The following is a 23,880-nucleotide window of genomic DNA, read 5'->3' as shown; positions in this document are numbered from 1 at the left end:
CCTGTAATCCCAGCTACTCTGGAGGCTGAGGTAGGAGAATCGCTTGGACCCAGGAGGCAGAGGTTGCAATGAGCTGAGATCGCACCATTGCACTCCAGCCTAGGCAACAGAGTGAGACTCTGTCTCCCTGCCCCCACCAAAAATAAATTTTAAAAACCCTATATTTTAAAATTAAACAATGTGGATTGAGTCATATATGCACCAACTAGACATGCTCCTAACTCAAAGATTCCAAGTCTCTGCTTCTGTCCTCCAGCCAGTGGGGAACTATGGATGGTTTTTGAGCACGTGATTGACCTGAGGAATTCTTGAATAAATAGCTCTTTATTTTGTTGTTTCATTTTCCTTACCTACTCTTTCCAGTGTTTGCATGCTTTCTTCGTTTTTCTTGCCGGCAATTGGCAGTTTTTCTTTATTTTTTTTTTCTTCACCAAGCCTCCAAGTTTATTTCTCTCTTAAGGTCTTTATTGTTTTCCTCTTTTCAGACAAAAATTAGTTGCTGAAGCCATTTCTTTCCTGGTGCTTGATGAGTCTCCAGAGGCGTTGCGTACAGCCAAAGAGCTTTGTATACGACTCCCCTAAGACAGTAAGAGGTGGTGGGAAACAAGCCACAGGGATCAGGGGACAAGACTTCTGGCCCTATCTCAGCACTGGCCTGGGGGCTCTCCCTCCCTATGCCTCGGATTCCATGCTAACAACAGGGAAAGGTGAGTGCAGAGATCCCTGGAGACCCTATCCTCTCATGACCATCTACAATCCCAAGGCAATGAGTGAACACTGAAGTTCAAAAACATTGGCCGTCAAGAAAGCAGAGAGCCCTGCAGAACAGCTTGAGTCTCTCCTATCAAGAGCTCAAAACTTCCAGCCCCCTGCTGCCCACACAGAGAGCTTCTCAGTCACTGGGCAATGGCTGGGCAGTGGTTTGTTCTATGGCAGAGACCACGAGGGAACTAACGCTGCTGCACTCACCCCAGCATGCAGCCACATCAGCATCACAGAGATCAAATGCCTCCTTTCCTTGATGGGAAAAAGGTTCTTACAGAGATGAAGGTCATGTGCCTTGCCCAAGGTCATGTGGCTGGGTTGGGGGTGGGGTGACAGTGATACAAACAGGAGACAGGGAAATACTGGGTAGAAGAGGGCATTTCCCCAACAAAAGTCCCACTCTCAAGCCTGAAGACTCACTGCCCTAAATGAGGACAGGCATTTTCTGTTTTTGTGCCCAGAAAGTTGTTTTTGGCCTGCCATTCTCCCCATGTTGCCCCCATGTGAACCTGAGACCTTAGTGGGCACACACACAAATGACTGAATATTGAGACCGGCAAATCAGCAGACCAGCGGACCAGCAGACCAGCAATGGTGGAAAGACGCAGCAGGGAAAGAAAGAAGAGGAGGGATGACTGGACACCAAGGGGAGTTTGGCTGGGGGCGGTCAGAGAACAGTCTGGGTGCTGGGTGACCCGACTCCAGTAGAAGACCAACTTCCCACTCCATCCCCACTTCCAGCTCCCCATCCATCTCGCTGAGAGCCATCTCCACCACTCAATAAAACTTTGCACTCATCCCTCAAGCTCATATATGATCCAATTCTTTTAGGACATTGGGCAAGAGTTTGGGATATGGAAGGTTGTCACACTGGCTCTCTGCCCTTGGATAAGGCAGAGGGTCCATTGAGCTGATTAACACACAAGCTGTCTGCAGATGGCAAATCTGAAAGAGCTTGTAGCACACACCCACTTGGGCTTCAGGAGTCGCAGGCACCCACCTCTTGACATTGCGGTGGGGCAGGAGCCCAAAAGTGCTCACCTCAGCCTCTGCACCTGCCTGTCAGCATGCTTCTCCTATGGGTTTGAGCTGCAGGGCAAACAAGCAGCGAGCCACACCCTTGTTGCACATCCTGCGAGGGAAATCAGGGAACTCTCCCTTTTCATCAGTTCATTCAATAAGAAGCTCTAAGAAATACCACTCCAGTTCTCACCATCTCCCCACTTCCACCTCTCCAGGGAGAGTGGTCTCCACTGAATTGGCATTGGAATTAAACAGGTCTGAGTTTGTCACTGACTAGCTTTGTGATCTGATTTTTAAAAGGCCCATATCTTCACATGGATTGTTCTCAATTTCAGATGTTTTACTCCTTCTTTTTTGCCTACATCCATTTCATTCTTGTCCTTTAAAATCTCTATCAGGGGACTCCCCCCTGAAGCCCTCCTGCCTCCTCCAGTCAGATTCACTCACCCCTCCTACCCTCTTGGTATGCCCTGGATTTAATTTGTCTCTCCCATTGGATGATGATGCTTTTTCCTTCAGTCTCTCCCATGCGAGATTGTGAGCTCCAGGTAGAAGAGGGCCACACCTATGTATCTCCCAGAAATGGGCACAGAGGACTGTAAAATGTGAGACTTTCACAGCTCAATGCAAAGGACTGTGAGAGAATAGGGCCTAGAATGTAACCATCACAAGCTCCCTGTAGCTGTAAATTCCTTGTGGATGGCAGGTGCTCAGCACAGTGCTCTGTACAGGTTGTTGCTCTCAAAATATAAAACAAAAAGCTTCAGAGATAAGTTGTTTCTATTAGTCATTTATACCATAGTATGAAGTTGACCGTGCATTGCCTGCCTCTTAGGGATGCTGACTTTTAAGTTTCTCTCCTTGAATAATTAAAAACTCAGGATCATACATCAAGAAGCAGCAGAGAAGAGAAGGGAGGGGAAAAGAGAGGAGAGAATAAAGCTAAAGGGATGTCAGCTTCTCTGAAAAGACAATTAGCCCTCGTGCCCATGCCTCAGGCTGGCTTCTCTTAGTAACTCAGAAGTTTTATTTCCATGAATTCTACCCCTCTTGTGACCCTCTAGGAGAATAAGATCTCAGCAAAGCCCTCTTCTGAGCTGATATCTCCATCCTGGACCTGCCAGAGGCATTTTGTTTCCTTGTTTACATGCTGAGAGATGCAGCCTCTATTTGGCAGGCAGTGTGAACAGATCTGAGGCGATTTCTTTTCATCACCACCTACCTTCTAGAACAACTGTCACTTCCTCCTTCCTTCCTTCCTTCTCTCTCAGAGAGCTTTAATGCCGAGAATACCAAATGGAGATCACAGTTCTGGGTGTGAGTCATGATTTCACTACCGGCTAGCTCTGTGATATTCTGCCTCGGTTTCTTCATCTGTGAAATGGGACAAAGTCCTTGTCATCTCTTCCACTATGCAGTCAGTTGAGGTGTTGAAGTAAATGCATCAACGTCATGAATTCAGCAAAACGCATCACATCTTTTTTGATGGTAAGTGCAGCAGTTGCAGAAATGCCTAAGACAAAGTTTGTGGGAAGGATTAAATGGGGCAGTGTTGAATAACAGCCAAGGTGTTGAATTATTTTCCAGGGGACGCTTTGTCCATATTCATGACCTATGCTTTCCTGATCCGTGGGGTCAGGTTCACTTCCTGGAGGGCACTGTGGTGCAGGGATGGCTGTGGCATGCGTGCCTCTTTGTCCACCAACCCATGGCAGAAATCACTGATCAACCCAATATCATCTCAGGATTCTCCTCAACACAGGGCACCTGGGAGTCACTGACCATCAGCCAGTAGGCAAAACCTACATGCTATTACAGGAAGAAACAGCATGGCTTTGGAGTAAAACTAATGTGCTTTGAATCTGGTTCCTCTGAAGCATTGAGCAAGTTTGACAGTCTCCTTAAATGAAAGTACTCATCCATATCTGTATAAAGAATATATTTCTGCTAACTCCCAGGTTTCCTGTGATAATTAAACAAGATTAAATATCATGGAAGTACATTTTCCTTCCTTCCTTCCTTCCTTCCTTCCTTCCTTCCTTCCTTCCTTTCTTTCTTTCTTTCTTTCTTTCTTTCTTTCTTTCTTTTTCTTTCTTTCTCTTTCTTTTCTTTCTTTCTTTCTCTTTCTTTCTTTCTTTTCTTTCTTTCTCTTTCTCTTTCTTTCTTTCTCCTTCCTTCCTTCCTTCCTTCCTTCCTTCCTTCCTTCCTTCCTTCCTTTCTTTCTTCCTTCCTTCCTTCCTTCCTTTCTTTCTTTCCTTCTTTCTCTTTCTTTCTCTCTCTTTCTCTCTCTCTCTCTCTCTCTCTTCTTTCTCTTTTTTTTTTTTTGGCACTACGGAGTCTTGCTCTGTTGCCCAGGCTGGAGTGCAATGGCATGACCTTGGCTCACTGCAACCTCTGCCTCGCAGTTTCAAGCAATTCTCCTGCCTCAGTCTCCCTAGTAGCTGGGATTACAGGCATGCACCACCACCCCTGGCTAATTTTTGTGTTTTTAGTAGGGACGGGGTTTCACCATGTGGCCAAGCTGTTCTCAAACTCCTGACCTCGTGATCTGCCCGCCTTGGCCTCCCAAAGTGCTGAGTTACAGGCGTGAGCCACCGCACCTGGCTGATAGTACTCTTTTTCTACCCTGACCTTCCAATTCTAAACAGGTCTTTTCTCTGATTCTCAGTTTTTACCATCTGTAAAATATTAATAGAGCTGTTCTCGCAAGGTTGTTTTGGAGTTTCAAAGTGCTGCCCCTTGCTTTTGACAGCTCTCGGTCATATTGAGGTAAGAAATTAAAAGTCTTGGCTCGGTGTCATGGCTCACATCTATAATCCCAGCATTTTGGTAGGTGGGCAGATCACTTGATGTCAGGAGTTTGTGGTATTCTGTACTCAAAATACAAAAATTAGCTACGCATGGTGGCATTCACCTGCAGTTCCTGGTACTTGGGAGGCTGAGGCAGGAGATTCACTTGAACCTGGGAGGCAGAGGTTACAGAGAGCTGAGATCACACCATTGCACTCCAACCTGGGTGACAGAGTGAGACTGTGTCTCAAAAAAATGAATACATGAATACAAGTCCTGACTCTCACCCTCATCACTGTCTTCTGTGCACAACTAAACCAATGTGTCCCTAGCTGAAGTTCTATCTTCCCTCAGTTTCCCTTCCATCCTCTCTGCAGTTTTGAGAATCAGTCAGCATAAGTTGGGGAAGGGCCATTATTTCCAAGCAATAAAAGAGCTAGATCTTGGTCCAGCGTGTGTGTGTATGTGTGTGTGTGTGTGTGTGTGTGTGTGTGTGTGTGTGTGTTGGGGTGGGGGAGGGTGGAGAGGGGAAAGGTGAGTTAATTCATTCAGCAGCAGTCCTGACTACCTCCTCCTCCCAGTTTGCTTCATCCTGGGGAGTAGGGAAGTGGAGGCCAAAGCCTGGATGTTCCTTAGAACTCTTACGGGTTTGATTTTCCCTCAGTCCCTTCAGGACCTTTAGTACCTCAAGGAATAAATGTCCCCACTATGCACGCTCTTCAGAAGAAAGACAGCTGGTGTGTCTCAAAGATTTCCCCAGTTATTTCCTCTTCCCCAGTGGATTCCACCAGGGCCTGATCAGGGCTCCTAGGACACAAAATTTAAGGGGGACCTCAATTCCAGCATCCTGCAAGTGCCCATTCTGCAATTAAGAGTGAGGGCCTCCTTAAATGTCGTACTCAATTCCTTGCCTGCCTCATCCAGCCTGGTCCTGAAAGTATAGAAAGAATTGAATAAAAGCCTGAAATGTTAGATGGGAATGTTTGAAGGATTGGACTTTAGAGTCGGGCCCTCCAGGTTCAAATTCCAACACTACCACCACTTGAGTTGTGGCACTTCCTGTAATTTAACTATATATATTTTTTCATCTGTAAATTGGAGATAATAATAGTACTTACCTTCATACTTGTGCTGTGAGGATTCCATTAGGGACTGCATTCGCGTAACCAAGGAAGCATTAGTAAGAATAAAAGAACAATTTTTATTAGACTGTATAATACTGAAAATAATAGAGATCCTGGGGAAGTTAAAGAGAACATATACCTACCAGGTGACTGGTCCTTTGCTAGGTGCCTTATATATGTTTTTTCATGTTAAGCCTCAAAAATCTTCTCTATATCATGATGTTAAGAAATTAAGGCCACAAAGGATAAGGAACTTGGCCCAAGATGTTCAACTGACATGAAGAGGTTGCAGTCGTTGAGCTCATGTCCCTGAAATTCCAAATTCTCTGCTCTTTCCTTTTGCCCTAAAGCCATCTTAGCGTGGAAATCCATGCACTGGGTGCATGGTTCCTCAGCTGGCTCTTCATTAGGATCTTCTGTGTGGCTTTACAAACACACACTTGCCAGAGTTCCAGGCTTGGCTTAGAATCAACTACAAATCTGTGTTTTGAACAGGAAGCCCTGAGATGGGCATGAACTGTCAGGCTCGACACCATTGCAGGCTGGGTGACCTCTAAACTCTCTCTACCTCCAATTTTCTATGTTCAGCCTCTTGAGAAAATGAGAGTGAAAGTGGTGATTAAACTGTAAGAATAAAGGGTCTTCCTAAGGAAAGGCTGGCACCTTCTAAGGACATATAATTAAAGCCCAATAGATTAAAATTCCTTTAAGACATGACTAATACAAAGATTAAGGCACATCTGATATAGCTTCTTGAATGGCTGCTCAAAAATTTACAGGCAAAGGATAAATCAGCTCTTCTGAGAGAGAAGATACATCTTACTGCTCACATCTGGCAGGGGAAGGTAAAGTGTGCAGAAAAGGAGACGTGCCTGGCAATCTTCAAGCAAGGCACCAGAAGTGCTTTTGCAAATATATTCTGGATGAAGAAAAAGAAAATCCCCTTCAAGTGAATGGTTTGCTTGTCAGTCATGAGTCAAGTGACTTGGCACGTCAAATTTCTTTCTTGGGCAGATTTTTTATCACACACAGAAAATGAGCAAAGGAACTTAGAGTAATTAGGAGGTAATGAAGTTGTCAGAATAAGCTATTGACCAAAGAGCAGACAAGGGAATAGATGAAAAATTTAAACGTTTCTAATTTAGCTGATCTGGAAGCTGCACATCTTTTGGCTGTAGGGGAATTATCCTCAGTGCCTAATGAATGAGTTTTCCTGGGCAAAGCAGGGAGCATCCCAGAAGACAAAGGAAGAAGGAATTGGAATCAAAGTCCAAAATGGTAATGGTGATTGTAATATAAATTATAATTAATCCCTTACATTTTTATCTGTCTTTGCAAAGCACTTGAACATATATTATCTCATTCCATTTGCACAGAAACCTAAGAGGGAAGAGACATCCACGGATGTAAGTATGGAAACTTGAGGTCAGAAAGTGGAATCACTTGCTTAAGGGCCACACATTACCCTTACTAGTGCCGAATTGAGACTTGAATTCTGGTCCTTCCAGCCCACAGCAAAGCCCTGTTCATTAGACATTGATATGGGGGCATTGAGGGCAATTAAAGCAATTGGCAGACTGGTTAAATGAGATCCATGCAATGGAAATTGCCAGACCCTGTGTCCTTTCTTCTTGCTTCCTTCCCTTCCTGCTTCGCCGGTCCCTTCTGCCCTGTCTTCATTATTCATTATTCATTATTTTATTCTGATGAGGTGGGTTCCCTGAAAAGAATCTGGGCTTCCTGTTTATTCTGGCTGGTGCTGCTAGTGGGGAAAAAGACCAAAGGATAATTATTTACTTAGCACAGTTTCTGTGTTTTGCCCATGATACGGTTAGGCTTTGTGTTCCCAGTCAAATCTCATCTTGAATTGTAATCCCCAGAGTCCCCACATGTCAAGACCAGGTAGAGATAATTGAATCATGGGGGCAGTTTTCCCCATGCTGTTCCCCATGATAGTGAGTTCTCTCAAGATCTGGTGGTTTTATAAGGGGCTCTTCCCCCTTCACTCGGCACTCCTCCTTCCTGCCACCTTGTGAAGAAGGTGCCTTACTCCCCCTTCACCTTCTGCCGTAATTACAAGCTTCCTGAGGCCTCCCCAGACATGCTGAACTGTAAGTCAATTAAACCTCTTTCCTTTATAAATTACCTAATCTTGGGCAGTCCTTTATAGCACTATGAAAATGGAGTAATACAACCCACAAGGTCTCTCTTATTCGGTGCTCGGAATCACTCTGCAAGGTAGGTGTAATTACCCCCTCTGTTGTGCATGCAAAAACTAGGACCCAGAAAGACTAGACAACTCACCCTAAAACTCTGCTAAATAAGTTGTGCAGCTCCACCCAGTGTCTCCGTCATCAGTATTTATATTCTTTTTACTATTAGTTCCACCTGCCAGGTCATGTTAGCTGGAGAATAACAGGCCACAGAGATGACGATTTAGCCATGAAGGTAAAGGCTGAGAGTGAATATGGCTCAACCTGCAAGTCTTCAAAGATCCTTCCAGTCATTGGTACAATGTCTGCCCAGGCTCAGCCTGCCCCATAAATGTGCCTCTCCAGAAATCTGTGCCCAACTCTGATCTGCTTGACCCACAGCCCTCCCCATTGATCTCTTCCATGTCGTGGCTACAACTGCCCCCTTCTTATTGATAACTTCTCAACGTGTCTCTTTCACCAGACTTCTTTCCTGACCTAGAAATTTCTGTATGCAACCGTCTGAGCAGCCCACCTGTCTGCTTCACATCCATGTCCTACTCAGCATATGTGAAGGCAACAAGATTACACCCCCTCTTTAGGGCTAAGTCGAGCCCTAAGTCTTGAAATCCTCCCTCTCCTTTGCACTCCACACTGAATTACTCATCAAGCTTGGGGTAATTCTATTTCCCAAAGTTTTGAATCCATGCTTCTCCTTCTGGTCCTATTGCCAGCCTCATGCCAGCCCCCCATCCTCTCCCACCTATACAGTTACAATAGATTGATAGGTGGTCTTTTAACATCTACTCTTTCTCATCTCCAAACAACTTTCCACTGTAATGCTGGAATGACCATTCTAAGAGGAATGAATATCTGGCTGTACCACGCCCCTTCTTGTGGTTCTCTTCAACTTCACGTTAAAGTCCAAGCTATGCAGCATGTGATTAAAGGATGTTTGTCACTTTTTTCTGATTTCCTTCCCTTGCTCACCTTCTACGTTTGCTACCTTCAACCTTCAGGCTCCAGAAAGCCCGAACTGTCTGCACCACCCAAGAATTCTAGCCTCTCTCATCTCTTGATGCCTGTGTGTGCTATTTCTTCTGCCTAGAGCACCCATCTATTTCCTGTCCTTCAGAAAAATTTCTATTTATTCATCAAGTCTCATCTCAAGTTCTAGCTTTTCTATGAAACATTTTCTTACTCATCCAGGAAAACTTAAGTGCTACTTCTCCTCTATTTACCCTGAACCTTGTTACGCACATGTGTCCTGGCTGTTGACATGCTGGGTAGCAACATCTGTAGGAATGACTGCCTTCTCCATTTGACCAGGAACTCTTCAGGGAAAACACCAAATATCTACTTATTTTGGTATCTCCATAAGAGTCAGGAAAAAAAGTTTCATAAATAAATTTAAGTAATCATCCAGTCTATAAACCTCTATCTGACCCAAGCATACTACAAAATATATAGGCATAATAAATCTTTATTAGGCAATTACTAAAGTGTTTTTCCATTTGTTCAGAGGGAAAAGCTTTATTTCTGATTTTCCTCTAAATTATTGCCAAATGAAATTCTTCTTTTTCCTTCTTTTCTCTGTTCTTAAAATTGCTGCCCTTATAAATAAACTTTGCACAGATATTTTGTGTATGGAAATGAAATTGATACTATACACACCTATTGGAATGGCTCAAAATGATAATATCAAGGACTAGCAAGGATACAAAGCAACTGAAAATTGTATGCCTTGCTTGTGGGATGCAAAATAACAAGTATTTTGGAAAACAGTGTGTGTGGCAATTTTTTATAAATTAAACTTCACTTACAATATGACCCAGCAATCCTATTCCTATTTACCCAAGCAAAAGAAAGACACATGTTTACAGAAAAGCTGTACACAAATATTTATGGCAGTTTTATCCATGATTACCAAAACTAAAAATAAGTCAAATGTACTTCAACTAGTGAATGAGTAAACAAACTATGGTGCATAGTTTGTGCACCATATGCATAAGTTCATAAGCAATGCAGTCATTCTCAGCAATAAAAAGAAGCAAACTGCTTAACACATTGTATACACATGCAGCTTAGGGTAGACCATACATGTGCATGTACTACATGAGCGGTGAAGCATGTGAAGGTGGTGTCATTATCATTTTCAGTCTGATGAATATTCTAACCTAGACAAATAACTAAAACAGCCTTATTTTTCTCCAGTCACTGCCTAGACTTGTGCTTTGCTGAATTTCCCCATCTTGTCCCTTGGTGGCATTCTAGGAAGATTCCTTCACTCTCTTGCCACATCAGGAGTGAAGTCCAGGCTGGCTAGTCCAACTGAAGCTGACAGTCTCCTTCCAAATGCTACCCTTGCTTCTTCCCTGACCTGCAGCTCCAAGCTTATGTGTACCTTAAGGCCTTGATGTGGGGAGGCTGGAGGGTGTGCGTTTTTATTCCTCTTCTCTTTTCTCTTCTTTGTCCCCTCTCATAGAAAAGGGATGGAGGAGAGGAAAACACCTCTGTAATGGGCCAATTTTTGGTGTACTCCTTGAAGCCCTAACCCCCACGGAGATGGTTTCTGGAGGTGGAGCCTTCAGAGGATGATGGGATTAGCGTTCTCATAGAAAAGGAAGAGATACCAAAGTGCTGTCTCTCTCTTTCACTGTCTCTGTCTCTGTCTGGTCTCTCCCCCCCCCACACACGTACACATGCTAAGAAAAAGCTGTGTGAGAACACAACAAGAAAACAGCCATCTACAATCCAGGAAGAGAGCCTGCACTTGGAACTGAACGCTGTTGAACTCTGGTCTTGGGCATTCCAGCCTTCAGAGCTGTGAGAAAAGAAGTGTCTGCTGTTGAAACCACCTAGTCTGTGGTATTTGTTACGGCAGCCTGAGCTGACTAAGACAGCCTCTAACCAGTGCTGCCAAGCCCCTTGCTTGGCTTTCGCTGGCCTCTGTTCTTCCAAAAAGGAGCTTCAGAGATGCATTTTCAACAACTCTCTCTGCTTCCCTCTCATGAGGAATTGCATGTAAGGAGTGGGGAGCTGCATCTGCAAGCTTCTGGTAGGAGGCGCCATGTGAAGTAGAGCTACTGTTGATGTACATTAGATCAAAGCCACTGCCAACCAGCAGCCAACTGTAGTGCGAGCTAGAAATTATCTATTGTTGGGAGCTGCTGAGATGTAGGAGTCATTTGGTACCTCAGCAGACTAATCCCCTACTTGCCTAAGCAAATCACCAGGTCCCTACAAAAGCTGAGATCCATCCTTGGAATGTGATACCTAGGATGCACTATTTTGATTGGCCAGGACTGGGTCACCCCTCTTACAGTCACCTGTAACTCCTATGAGAAATTCTCATGGAGTTGCTTTCTTCTGGCTTTGAGACTCAGAGACTCACCTCTTGCTATGTACACTGAATTCCAACCATGTTTCCCTGGGAAAACTCCCCTGATGTGCTAGTCTTCTACTTCTATCGACTGGAGAGGGGATGGGAGGACAGAGCCAGCTCAGCTGTGTCTCAATAATTGTTGGAGGCATTGTCTCCTCATTGACCTTGCCATTATTTTTGGTTTTCTTTAGATAGACTGTTCTCTCTCTCTCTCTCTCTCTATCTATCTATCTATCTATCTATCTATCTATCTCTATCTCTCTCTTTCCCCACTCCCTGCCTCAGCATTGAGTTCTAGTACCCAGTTCCAGGATAACAGAAAACTTCCACTCAATAGTAAGATATTACTTCTTTTTTTTTCTTTTTTGAGACGGAGTCTCGCTCTGTTGCCCAGGCTGGAGTGCAGTGGCCGGATCCCAGCTCACTGCAAGCTCTGCCTCCCAGGTTCACGCCATTCTCCTTCCTCAGCCTCCCGAGTAGCTGGGACTACAGGCACCCACCACCTTGCCCAGCTAATTTTTTGTATCTTTTAGTAGAGACGGGGTTTCACCATGTTAGCCAGGATGGTCTCGATCTCCTGACCTCATGATCCGCCCGTCTCGGCCTCCCAAAGTGCTGGGATTACAGGCTTGAGCCACCGCGCCCGGCCGAGATATTACTTCTATTAACACACACCCCAAGTGATAGTTGGGCAAGGCAATCAATCAAGCCATCTCTCCTGAGGTAGAGGGCTGCTAAGGCAGTCCTACATTCTGAAAATATCACTCACTTACAAGATCATTTGCTCGTGCATTCATAACTTTAACCAATACATATAAATGTCTACTGAACTTACATAGGTGATGCTTGAGAGACACCTGAGAATAAGCTCTGTAAGGCTTTATTTGTGCGGGAAATGGGCATGACAAAGGCATGGATGAGCACAAAGCCCACAGGGGGTTGCCAGAACTCAGTAGCACTGAAGCATAAGAAGAGAATTATGACTCATTCTGGTGCCAGTGAGAGAAACCCAGCTCCAACGGCACTGAGAGCAGAGGGAAGTAATGTTTTGGCCCATGCAGTTGACAAGCATGGGGATAAGTTGGGTCCAGGTTCACAAGCAGAGCTGCAAGAATCTGCCTCTCTCAGTCTGTGGCTCTCCTTTCTTTCCTGCTGGCCTCACTCTCAAGCACTGTCTCTCCATGTTGTGGCCTCCAGCTGCACTCATTTCCCATTTTCTCAGGTTCAAGATAAGACTCAATTTCACTGGCAGAGTTTGTAGAATTATATCTAATTGGCTCTTGTTTGTGCACTTTGACATTTCTGAACCAGTCTCTGCAGCCAGAGGGATGCACTATTTTGATTGGCTAAGACTGGGTCATGTGACTGCTCTGAAGGCACAGATGGAGTTGGCATCACCTAAATCACAGTGACTGAGTGTAGGGGAGAGTGGTCCTCTGAAAAGAATGTGGATATTTTTCAGAAGAAGGGAGAAAGACAGCTAGACAAACAGACCACAATATCTGCTTTAGAGAGCACCAGGAACTGGGAAAAGAGGTTGGAGGGGTGGACAGGGGCCCATCATGACAGAGGGTAAACTCTATCTTGAGGGTAGGCAGGAGCCAGGAGCAGCCAATTTATGTTTTTGAAAAATCCCTTTGATGGCAATAAGAGGATGACTTAGTTGGGTGATGGTGATGGGTAAGGAGAAATTAGGAAATCAGGGGCTCTTGGGATGCTCCTCTTTAGTTATCAGGCAAAGTCCCGGAGCTGGGAGGGACAGAAGGGATGTAAAATCCTTTTACATGTAGAATATAATTGATGTGGAGTCCGGTCGGTCGTAGTGGATGAGGATATGGGTCCGTGTTTGCAGGCTCGGGGCCCCTGGGCTCTGTAGGCTGAGGGGACTCTGTGAGATCCCAGGGAAGCACTGGTTTCTCTGGTGCTGGACCTGCTGAGCTGCTAACAAACAACGCTGAAGTAACACACAATCTACCTGCTCAGAGTCATGGTCATGTCAAATTCTGGGCAGTACACTCTAGGTGGAAGTCCCAGGGGAGCTTGTCAGCTTGTCATTTCAAAGCTCTAGAGAGGTTTGGTCACCCAGCCCCAGGAAAATGCAAACAATTTTGATGTTAGCAAAGATCTGCTAAACAGAGGCCAGTTTTCAGAGCAAGAAAAGGCAAAGCAAACCAAAGGCAATTAGTTTCACGTACTGCAAATGTTACCCTACTCCTTGGAGTTGCAAATCTCCTTCAAATTCTGTCCAAATTATGAAGTTTGACTTAGAAAATTGGAGGAAACGGCAAACACGTAATCCATTTATATTTTTTATTATTGAAAAAAGGAAATGTCAGAATTAATAAACATATACTATAATCACACACTAGTGATACCAAGGTTTGGATTCAGAGAATACTTCAATTTTAAGAGTTTTTTGAGTCAACAAATATTTGTTTTGTTCCTTCTGTATACCAGATACTATATAGATAATTTTGCAACTGGGCTATAATTCTCAAATTACAGTTGATGGAATGGAAGCCCAGAGAACGCCCATGACTTACGCAAGGTCAAAGAGGAATAAAATGCATGTTCACCCCACTCAGAGGGATCACATAAAGGTCAGGTGCAGGAATTAATGATAAAATATTTTGTGAACTGCACAGGTTTGTAAAAATGGAGTTGGAGATTCTTACTATTTTTATGGAAGTACTTGGCAACAGACAATTTTACCATGCACATCCCCTGTGCAGGAAAATGCAGTGGAATGCTGATTTGTCCCCACAGCCCCCTGAGCCCTGAGCTCACCTCTTGGAGATTCAAAACTCAAAGTGCAGTAATTGCTTGGTGGAGAAGCTGATTCATTCTCTGGTGTTACTTCGCAAGACAGAAAGTAAAGAAATGAGGCTCAGATTCTGGAAGACACAAGGAAATGAGCCTGAGTACCCTCATGCCTCTTCCTGCACCCCGGTTAGCCCTAAACCCTGCTGCTGACCAAATGAAGCATAAACCCTCACTTTGTCTGACAAGGTGTTGCATGGGCTGGCCAACTTCTTCCAGAGCTCAACTCGTCACTTGCTCACTCAGCAACAGTCACTCGCCTGGCTTTCTCTTCCTGGGACGTGCCATGTTTATTGCTTTTTGGGGGTTTTTGACTTTGTTGCTCCTTTTGCCTGCAATGCAGTTCCCCTCAGTCTTCACCTGGCTCTTTCTTCTCTTTAGGTCTCAGATGGGGTGTTCAGAGAGGCTTTCTCAGCCTGTGTGGTGACACCAAGCCCAGACTTAGCCGTCTCTAATCTATTGCTGTCTACTTGTGTTCATAGCACTTAATAAACTTTTCTTGTATATTTATTTGCATACTTGCTTATTGTATTTCATTCTCATCCCCTCCTACCCACATCTGAGTTTAAAAGTCCTGAGAGCAGAGCAGAAGTTGGCCTCGTTCAGGGCCACAGTGTACAGAATAGTACCTGCTATGCAGAAGACACCTGATTTTTGTTTATTACAAAACTGCTCCTTTATCACCAGAAAAAGATCCTGTAAAGTATTGCTGACTTTAAAAGCAAGGTGAGAGGAGACACTAGATGTGCTTGCATTGCAAGAGAAACCCAATATCCAATAACTACAGAATTCAAGAACCATGTCTTTGTGGAAACCTAAGGTCTAGAAATTTTCATGCTACCTTTTTCTTTCCTATTCCTTGACATCCATCAAGGAAAGCCCAGCTCTTGTTGATATCACAGGCACCATCCAGCCTCAGCAGGGCCCCTTCAAGATGTGCCTCCCTTCACCATGCACAGGGCCAGAAGCTGCCTGTGGTCCCACCTGTAGGCCTGCCTGTGGATGACTACTTGCTCCCAGGAGAAGCTCCATTGGGGTGCTGCCTTCCTAGAGGATGGGGGTGCAGGAGGGCACCTTGTGAGAAGGGCTGAGTGCCTCAAAGGACCCGAGCAGGACTCAGCTTGAATATGAAAGGCCCTGAGGAAGTGGAGGGTTCAGAGAGGCTGGGGGAAAGCCAGGCATGCAACGTGGCCCAAATCTCCTGTTGCCTGAGTCTGACATCAGCTCCACCTGAGCCCTGTGCCCTGAGAACACAGGCTCATTCCAACAAACAAAACCCAGAGCGTGGTGACTGAAATGGGGGACAGAAACAAAAGGCATCTAACAGAGGTGGTTTTGGAAACTGCCGTTGAGCCCGAAAGCCTCTCCTCCAAATGCTGTTCCTCTGATCTTGTCCTATACCTGACCTCAGCCTCTCGCACCCACCGTCAAACCATAGAACTTCACTCCCCCATGTTCTTAATGTTGTGCATTCCAGCCTCTGACTACCATCCAGCTCATTCCCACCTGTGCCCCAGCTGCAGTGGTGCTTTGGCAGCAGGAACTCTTGCGTTTAAAGCCATTCCCTACCCCATTAATGTCGTCTCCTCCCTCCTTTCCCCAGGGAAATTCCACAATCACTGTAATGTCTTTTGCATGATTTTAGGTCTCTTTTCTCTCTCTATCCCTCCCTGCCTCTCTGGTAGTCTTTATTCCCAGGAGAGGACACTTCTCCCAGGGGACACAACACCGGTTAGTTTAACCTGGAAGTTGACAGTACTCCAGGTTAGTTGGGTCTCCTCTTTCCACTAAGCCAACAGGCCAAGAAGGGGCTCACTATACTGGATGGATATAGTGAGGCCCTTGTTGATCCTGATTCCCAAGGGGATATTGGGTGTTCGGTACAAAATTGGAGAGCGGAGGGTTATGTCTTTTACCAGGGTATTCACTGGGGCATCTCTTAGAACTTTCATGTCTAACAGTAAACATCAATGCAAAACTATAGCAACCCAATAAAGGAAGGCTTGCTGAAGACTCTGACATCATCCCCTACTTCCAGAAAATAAAAGACCAAAACAAATAAATACCAAAATGCTGACTGAAGGCAAGAATGGTTGAGCTGAAAAAAGAAATTACAAGTATCAACCATTACCTCATGACTAGTTATCGAAACAGAAGCCTGAGTGGCTGTGCATATCTCTGTTAGGTGTATAACAAGCAATGGGTATGCTTTTCCTTTTAATTCCCCTACTATTTTGTTAAAGACAGTGATTGTTGCCTAACTTTACAACTTAGTTACTAGGTCCTAGACCAGAAAGAGTCTGATCCGGACCTGGGGGAGATCTGGTCTTGAGAAGGATGTGGTGACGATGGAAATTTGTGTCTCCCCTTGCTAGGGAGAAGGGGAGAATATTCTCTTTTTAATAACAGATAATGCTTCCGCCTAACATGAGAGAACAAAGTTATCATCTCATGGCTGCAAGCAGATAGAAATGAATGTAAAGGAGCGAAAGGAATAGATTGTCCCGGCCCTAAAACTGTTTGACATCAAATCCCTTCCTTGCCCCTCCCTTGTGTGGTAAATGTTACTTTGGTGGCTTCCTAGTGAATCATACTCTCCCTCTGAATCTGGGCTAGCCCTTGACTCACTTTAGCCTGTAGACCGCAGTGGATGATATACCATGCAAATTATAGAAATGAGCCTTAAGAAGACCTGGCATTTCTGTCTTCACTGTGCTGGAATCCAACTGCCTGTGAGAAGTCGATCTACCCTGAGACCTCCATGCTGTGAGAAAGTCTAAGCTAGCCACTGGGAGGGGCCTCATGGAGGAAAGTCTGGGAACCCAGTGATGAGGAGAACCAGGGTCCCCAGGCCAACAGTGTTAGCTGAGCTCCCAGCCAACATTCAGCAGCAATCCACCAACCACATGAGTGAGCTGCCTCAGAGGTGGCTCCTCCAGGGGGCCCTGTGAGCCATCCTAGCTGAGGCCTGCTGGGGTACCAACAAGCAGTGGCAATTAAGTCCTACCCTTGTAGTAGAATAATGAGCAGATACAGCAGGTTTTTTTTTTTTTTTTAAGTTTTTTCTTTAACGTTTAGTTTCAGGGGTACATGGGCAGGTTGGTTCTATAGATAAACTGCACACCACGGGGATTTGTGGTGCATATTATTTCACCACCCAGGTAATAAGGATAATACCCGGTAGGTAGTTTTTTGATCCTCACTTTCATCCTCCCCTTTACCTTCAAATAGGCCCCGGTGTCTATTGTTTCCTTTTGTGTGTCCATCTGTACTCAATGTTTAGCTCCCACTTGTAAGTGAAAACATACAGTATTTGGTTTTCTGTTCCTGCATTAGTTCACTTAGAATAATGGCTTCCAGCTCCAACTACATTGCTCCAAAGACCATGATCTCATCTTTTTAATGGCTGTATAGTATCCTCCGGCATATGTGGACCACATTTTCTCTATTCAGTCCACCAGTGATGGGCATCTATGTTGATTCCATGTCTTTGCTATTATGAACAGTGCTGAGATGAACACGTGTGCATATATCTTTATGTTAGAATGATTTTTATTTTGGGAATATATCCCCAACAATGGGATTGCTGTGTCAAATGGTAGTTCTATTTTAAGTTCTTTGAGATATCACAGGCTACTTTCCACAGTGGCTGAACTAATTTACATTCCACCAGCAGTGTGTGAGCTTTCCCTTTTATCCACAGCCTCACTGGCAACAGGTTTTAAGCCACAGGATTGTGGGGTAGTTTGTTACACAGACAGAGATAACTGGAATAACCATTATGCACCATTGGAGGACTTACTCCTGCAGGTGTTGTTTCACCAGGCAGAGTTTGGCCAGTGGGAGCCTCTGGAAGGAGACTGAAAGGCTAGAGGGAGAGAGGAGACTCAAGGGGGCATCTCTGGCAGAAGCTGCTGCTCTTCTGGTTCAAGCTGTTTCCAGAAAGACCCTCTGTGAGTCTGATTTTGCAAGGCAGTCCCAGCCCAGGCCCCACTGCACTGCCTGTCCCCTTCATCCCTCCAGCCTGGGGTTGGGAGTGGCTTCTGCTGTTGTTCATCGCAGTCCCATTTTCCTCAAGTCTTCCATCAGTTGTGCAATTAAATGCCCACGTTAAATTCCCTCTATGAAAAATAAATAATTTCTGTTTTGCTGGTTAGATTCTGACTGATACATCTCCTGTTGCAATAAATAAGCCGTCCCTGTTGTCTTCCACATCCTCATTCTTTTTCGATGCTCTCGATCTCCCATCAAAATATAAACGTGCTCTTACCCTGAAAGCTGGCTCCTCTGGCCTCTCTGATACATCTCTCCTCAGTACTCTGCCTTGCCTTGTGGCCTTTGCACTGGCTGCTCTGTCCGCCAAGGAAGCTCTTCTCTCAGATGTGAGCAGGGCTAATTCTCTCACCTCCTCCAATCCTCTGTGCAGGCATCACCTTCTAATAAGATTTCCTCAATCCCTACTTACATGGCAGCCTCTCTGCACCTCCCCTGACCCTCCTAGTCCCCCTTATTCTGTTTCTTTTTCTCTTCTTTTTTGCAGCACTTATCATCTGTGAACATACAATGCAATTTTCTTATTTATCCTGTTTATTTTCTATTGCTTCTCTTCCCCCAGCTACATAAAGCAGATTTATCCTACATGCCTTGAACAGGGCTGGCACATGGCGGACATTTAGTAAACATTTGCTGAAGACATAGATATATGTCCAAAGCAGAGAAAAGCTGCACCTTTGTGGATGAAGCAGATGAAAGGGCTGACAGCCCAGGCTGCTCACTCTTCCCTTCTCCCTCAGTGATGTTCTTTTTAGGACCTCAACAACGTAGTTTAAAACCCACAGTTACAGAGTCCCTGAAAGCCCTGGATTATTTTGGCATATATGTTTAGTATGGGCTCACAACTTGTTGTCTATTATTTATTACAAAGTTTGTTTTACAAACACATTCACTGAGTTTTAAAAAGTGATACACCTCAAGATGGTTTGGGAGGGGATTATCTAAATGAAAATATAGAAAAAATGGATTGTTTGCTGCAGAATTCCTCACAGCCTTTAACAAGTTCATGACTGTTGTGAGTTCCCAAGGGGGACTTAGACTATTTCCCAAATGTATTTGACCACAGAACCCCTTTACTGTGAAAGGTCTGGTGGGACACTTCAGGGAATGCGGTTCTGTCTGCTGATATCAATCATCCACTCATTACTATAATCATTTTTCATCACCATAAATATTTAACTCATACTCTTAATCACTAATACAGTTATTAATTCTACATTAACATCAACCCTTCTGTTGTATGATCTTAATGATTAACTATTCATTTTAAATGATCAACTGTGGTTCACTTCTCAGTGCACAGTAATGAAATTCCAGTCCTAGGAAGGGGTCAAGATGGTGGACAGGTAGAATGAGCTCTCTAGCAGAGAGTCAGACAAACTGGATCTGGTCCTGGGTTTATCACATGTGTGTGACTTGGGGCAGGTAACAGAACATCTGTGCCTCAGTTTCTTGTTAACAGAGCTGTCTTGAGTCAATCTAGATGTTGATGCTAAGATTCCTCCCATATGTAGCAACGAGGAAAGTAAGCATATGTTTCTCTGTCCCTACCTAGAGGAGCTCTGCTGGCTTTACTTGGTGTAGACCTGCTGCTGTGTATTATTCACTCTCTGTAGCAGGCACTGTCTTAATAGTCTCTGTCACAATGCCTACAAAAACCAGTGCTACAAATGCTTCAAATAAGAGTAATGAAGGAGAGAATGACTGAGGATACTTTACTCCATGAAGTTTATAGCTCCAATGCTCTGTATAGAGCTACACCCCTACACACTCTTCTCTCTTTATCTATGTATCTATCTTTCTATCTATCTATCTATCTATCTATCTATCTATCTATCTATCTCTAATGTGTGCATTAGAACTGAAAAACATTATGTTGCAAGAGTTTAAATGAGTCTGAGACCAGGCAAGCTGGAAGAGTTTAGAGAAAGGAGAGATTATCTTTTCCCAAGGAAGGTTGTGGGGTCAGAGCTTGAGGCTGTTCTCTACTCAGAAAGAGTATTTCCATCTGTAATGAGAAGCAGGTCCCCAAAGGTTGAGTGTGAGTCAACAGCCCAGAGGTAGAATGTCAAGTGGATCTGCTTGGTTGTTTGGAGGTTAGACTAGAAAAATGGTAAGAACATTTCCTTCTCCAAATACTGCCTGGAGTCCCTGAGAAATCAGATACTAACAAATCAGACACTTACTTTTTCAGTCCGATCCCTCCATGTGGGACAATCAGTAGTTGAGCCCATCTTTCAAAGGAAAAGAAACAGAGCACTTGAAATAAAGCAGTTCTACCTGCAATATTTCCAAGTCTTTGAGCCTGTTTGAATCCTATAGGTGACATATTAAATTCATGTACAGATGAGTCTGACTATAGGCACGTATGCACTTGTACTCATCTGGAAATTATAAAGATTGACTCCAAAATTAATTAAGTCTGAAGGTGAAGGAAAAAAGTCTCAGAGAATTCACTTTTCAAAAACCTGAGAGAAGTTCTGACAAAGAAAGATATTACCCAAGATTGGAAACAGAATAGGCTGTCTTCTCTGAGTTCCAGGACTTGAGCAATCTGAACCCAGGTCCTTAAAACATGCTGTAAATCAAAGCCAAGGAAATCAATCTCAGAGTAATGGGCATCTGCAAGGTCCCAAATCTGAACCCCATGTTAAACATGAATGAGAAAAATAGTGCAAAACAAATCAAGGAGGGTTCTTTAGGCAAGACCTGGCCCTCCCACTAATTCTCCAAGTGACATTTGGCAAGTCTTTCCCACACACTGGGCTTCAGTTTCCCCACTTGTAAAATTAAAGGATTGGTACAAGATCGAATATGGTAGATGCATAGAATAAATTCCAACATTCGTGCTCTTGTAGCGAAGATGGTCATTGTCATTGGGTCAAAGCATTCTCATCCGCTAAGCACAGGTGCTGCCTCAGAACCCTTCTCAACATTGTGTTTGAAAACCTACCAGAGGTCGCCTGGGCATTTTTGAATCAATAATGTCAAAAATTCTTTCCGTAGTAAACATGCTTTTTAATTCTATGAAAAGCAGGCTTTTTTACGTCAAAAAATTTTGGCCAGTCTAACTTCTTCTCACTACATTAGTACCACCTCCACAGGTTGCCTTCAAATGTGTAAATAGTTTAAATAATGGCTTAAAATTTCTACCCAGAATGTGCATGAGCCATCATTTCAAAGTATTTGCACCTGAAAGCCATTCATAACCTGAAATCCTTGATGCTGTGGGCAATCTTCCTGATAAAAAATCCATTAGAAATACAAAGTCATAGGTGCTGGCAGGCATCTTAATGACTAAATCCTGACTGCTTTTACAATCAAACGTGTTTTTAATTAGACTTCCTTGGAGACCACCTCCTCTGTGGTGTCTTGAGGAATGTTCTTGCATGGTAACCTTGTGTGAAGGACACTTCACAACTTTGAGAGCTAATTATCCTCTGGAGGAAAGAGGAGAGGGACCCTAACCAGAAGCTGATTCCATAATCTAGGTCAACTCTCTGGAGCTGGTCTTTATTTCAATTTCCTCAAGCTCATTATTAGGAGGAACCTATGAACTCTTGATTAACTGGGCCCCAGTTGAACAGAATGCTCAATTTTCAGTAAGCTTTTCAGAGCTCTCCTATCAAAGAGCAAGAGGCAAATGATGGCACAACAAGTTCATGTGAAGGAACTCAGAACAGCAAAAGATGCTTAGGGAAAAAAGCATGCATGGCCTTACAACATCTATTGTATTATTATGTAATTTTGTTTGTTTGTTTTAGTTGCTTAAAACAGCAACTTGTTTTTGCTCATGCTTCTTCCATGGGTCAGAAGTTCAGGCTGGGCTCAGCAGGGATGGTTCTTTTGTGTTTCACATGGTATTAGCTCAGTCAGCTCCACTGGGTTACAGGATCTAAGGTGGTCTCACTCACGTGCAGTTGAAAGCCTTGCTTCATCTCTACCAAATATCTTTCTCTCCAGATGTTCTTTCATTGGCCAGGAATCTAGACTAAGCCTTTTACATGGCAACTGGATTCTAAGAATACATATTATTTTCAAAGCTTAATTTTTTATTTCCCTGAAATATTAGTCTTTTGGGGAATATCAAGAAGTTGTGGGCACCCATAACTATGGTAAGGAAAAGGAGTTCTCGGTTCTTACTCCTGCCTTTGGGATCTGCTTACTGTCACATCCCAGGCTACTTCTGATTTGGAGATACAAAGTAACTAAGATGCATAGACTGGGAAAACATTAGGAAACCTTCAATACTTGGCTTTCTTTGGTATAAGTTAGAGTAGAAGTCTCTGTGTCTCAGTGTGAGATTTCTCCAAACTTCTCCCTAGTACATAGCATTATGGAGTATAAGCCATTTGTCATCCTTCAAATCCACTGCCCACATGTACTGTCTCTGAGTTTATCTCATTATCCACCTGGCTGCAGACTTCAACAGCTGTTCCATTGCCCCTAAAGAATCCACTTGTACCAAAGCATTAGTGAGCAATGTGGATTAATTGACAATTACAAAATGGAAAAAAAATTACATAGCACAACCCTCAGCAAAATTAAGAAGAAATATATATCCCCTGTTAGACATTTCTCTTTTCTAATTCCCATCTCCTTCACAGAATCTCTGGGATTTTTTTCCCTCTCCAATTTCCTCCAATGACACCCAGTCTCCCTGGATCCTTTCTCACCTCTGACAGATGTTACTAGGTCCTTCAAATTCATCTTGCCTCTATCATCCAGAGTGATTCAGCTTCTTCCTCTTTCCTTGACCTTTATATTAAAACTTTTTTCTGTTTTAACAGCTGAGCCTACAAAACCTCCAAAGTAGAACAGAGAGGAGCATTCTGAGCCAATTCTACCCAATTGTTCCATCATCAGTATCACCTCCATCCTCACAACCAAGACAAGAGCAATAAGACATGACTCTAGAGGCTTGTTCAGTGGCCTGGGTCTACTCATTTATTCATTTACTCAACAAGCATTTACTGAGAAACCTAATCTATGTCAGATGCTGTGCTATTCAGTAGCACAAGGCTGAACAACACGTGTCTACATGAATCTCACATTCTAGTGCATAGAAACTGGCACACATAAATAGAATGATGTATAGATGGACTTCAGTGTAGGAAAGAAATAGTGTTTTGATAGGAAATAGGAGACACTTTTTTAGACAGAGTGGTTAAGAAGGACCTCCATGAGGATGGGGCAGTTAGGCTGAAATCTGAAGGATGAAGTGAAACATTAAACCCTTTTATTCATCCTGCCATTTTTTTGCTCTCCAGGAACAATCCCAAAGAATGTTCAGAAAAAGAGAACATCAGCATGAATGACTAAATTGGCAAAGAACTTGGCATGTTCCAGGGAGTGTGGAATATTGTAAGCAAGGGGAAAATGGCTCAGAGTGAGGCTGGAGAGGCAGGTTGAGTCCTGCTTGTGTGGGACTTAGAGGGCCAGGTATTCCTCCCAGGGTTTGGTTGGGAAGTAGAGCCACTGCAAGTATTAGGAAATAAGGGATTTAGTATAGGTGTTGTTCCTCACACACCATGTGGGAGGCACTAGGAAGTGGATGTGTGGAAGCAGGGAGTTGAAGAATGAGAGCAACAGTCACTGAAACTCCTGCAAGGTGGATAGGTTAGAGCTGGTGGAAACACCCAAATTCACAAGCATGTCAGATGCCTAAAGTAAAACCATGAAGGGGTGCTCATGATGGGTCTCTGGGAGCTGCTGTCTCTGGGTAGCA

At 44.0% G+C, this 23,880-nt stretch overlaps 1 long non-coding RNA gene across 1 annotated transcript; it reads right to left on the bottom strand.

The window, feature by feature from the left end:
• Window positions 1–2,897: 2,897 nt before the first annotated feature.
• Window positions 2,898–22,932, bottom strand: LOC108523288 (uncharacterized). Its single transcript, XR_001883772.1, has 4 exons — window positions 22,829–22,932; window positions 14,067–14,173; window positions 5,697–5,730; window positions 2,898–3,301 (listed from the first exon to the last, which is right to left on the bottom strand). It is a non-coding gene; the product is annotated as an uncharacterized LOC108523288 (long non-coding RNA).
• Between the last annotated feature and the right edge of the window lie 948 nt (window positions 22,933–23,880).

The sequence above is a fragment of the Rhinopithecus bieti genome, unplaced genomic scaffold (assembly GCF_001698545.2).
Source record: "Rhinopithecus bieti isolate Rb0 unplaced genomic scaffold, ASM169854v2 scaffold_72501, whole genome shotgun sequence".
Classification (NCBI taxonomy): Eukaryota; Metazoa; Chordata; class Mammalia; order Primates; family Cercopithecidae; genus Rhinopithecus; species Rhinopithecus bieti.
Note: the sequence above shows the minus strand (reverse complement) of the source record. Positions and strands in the feature narration are given on the sequence as shown.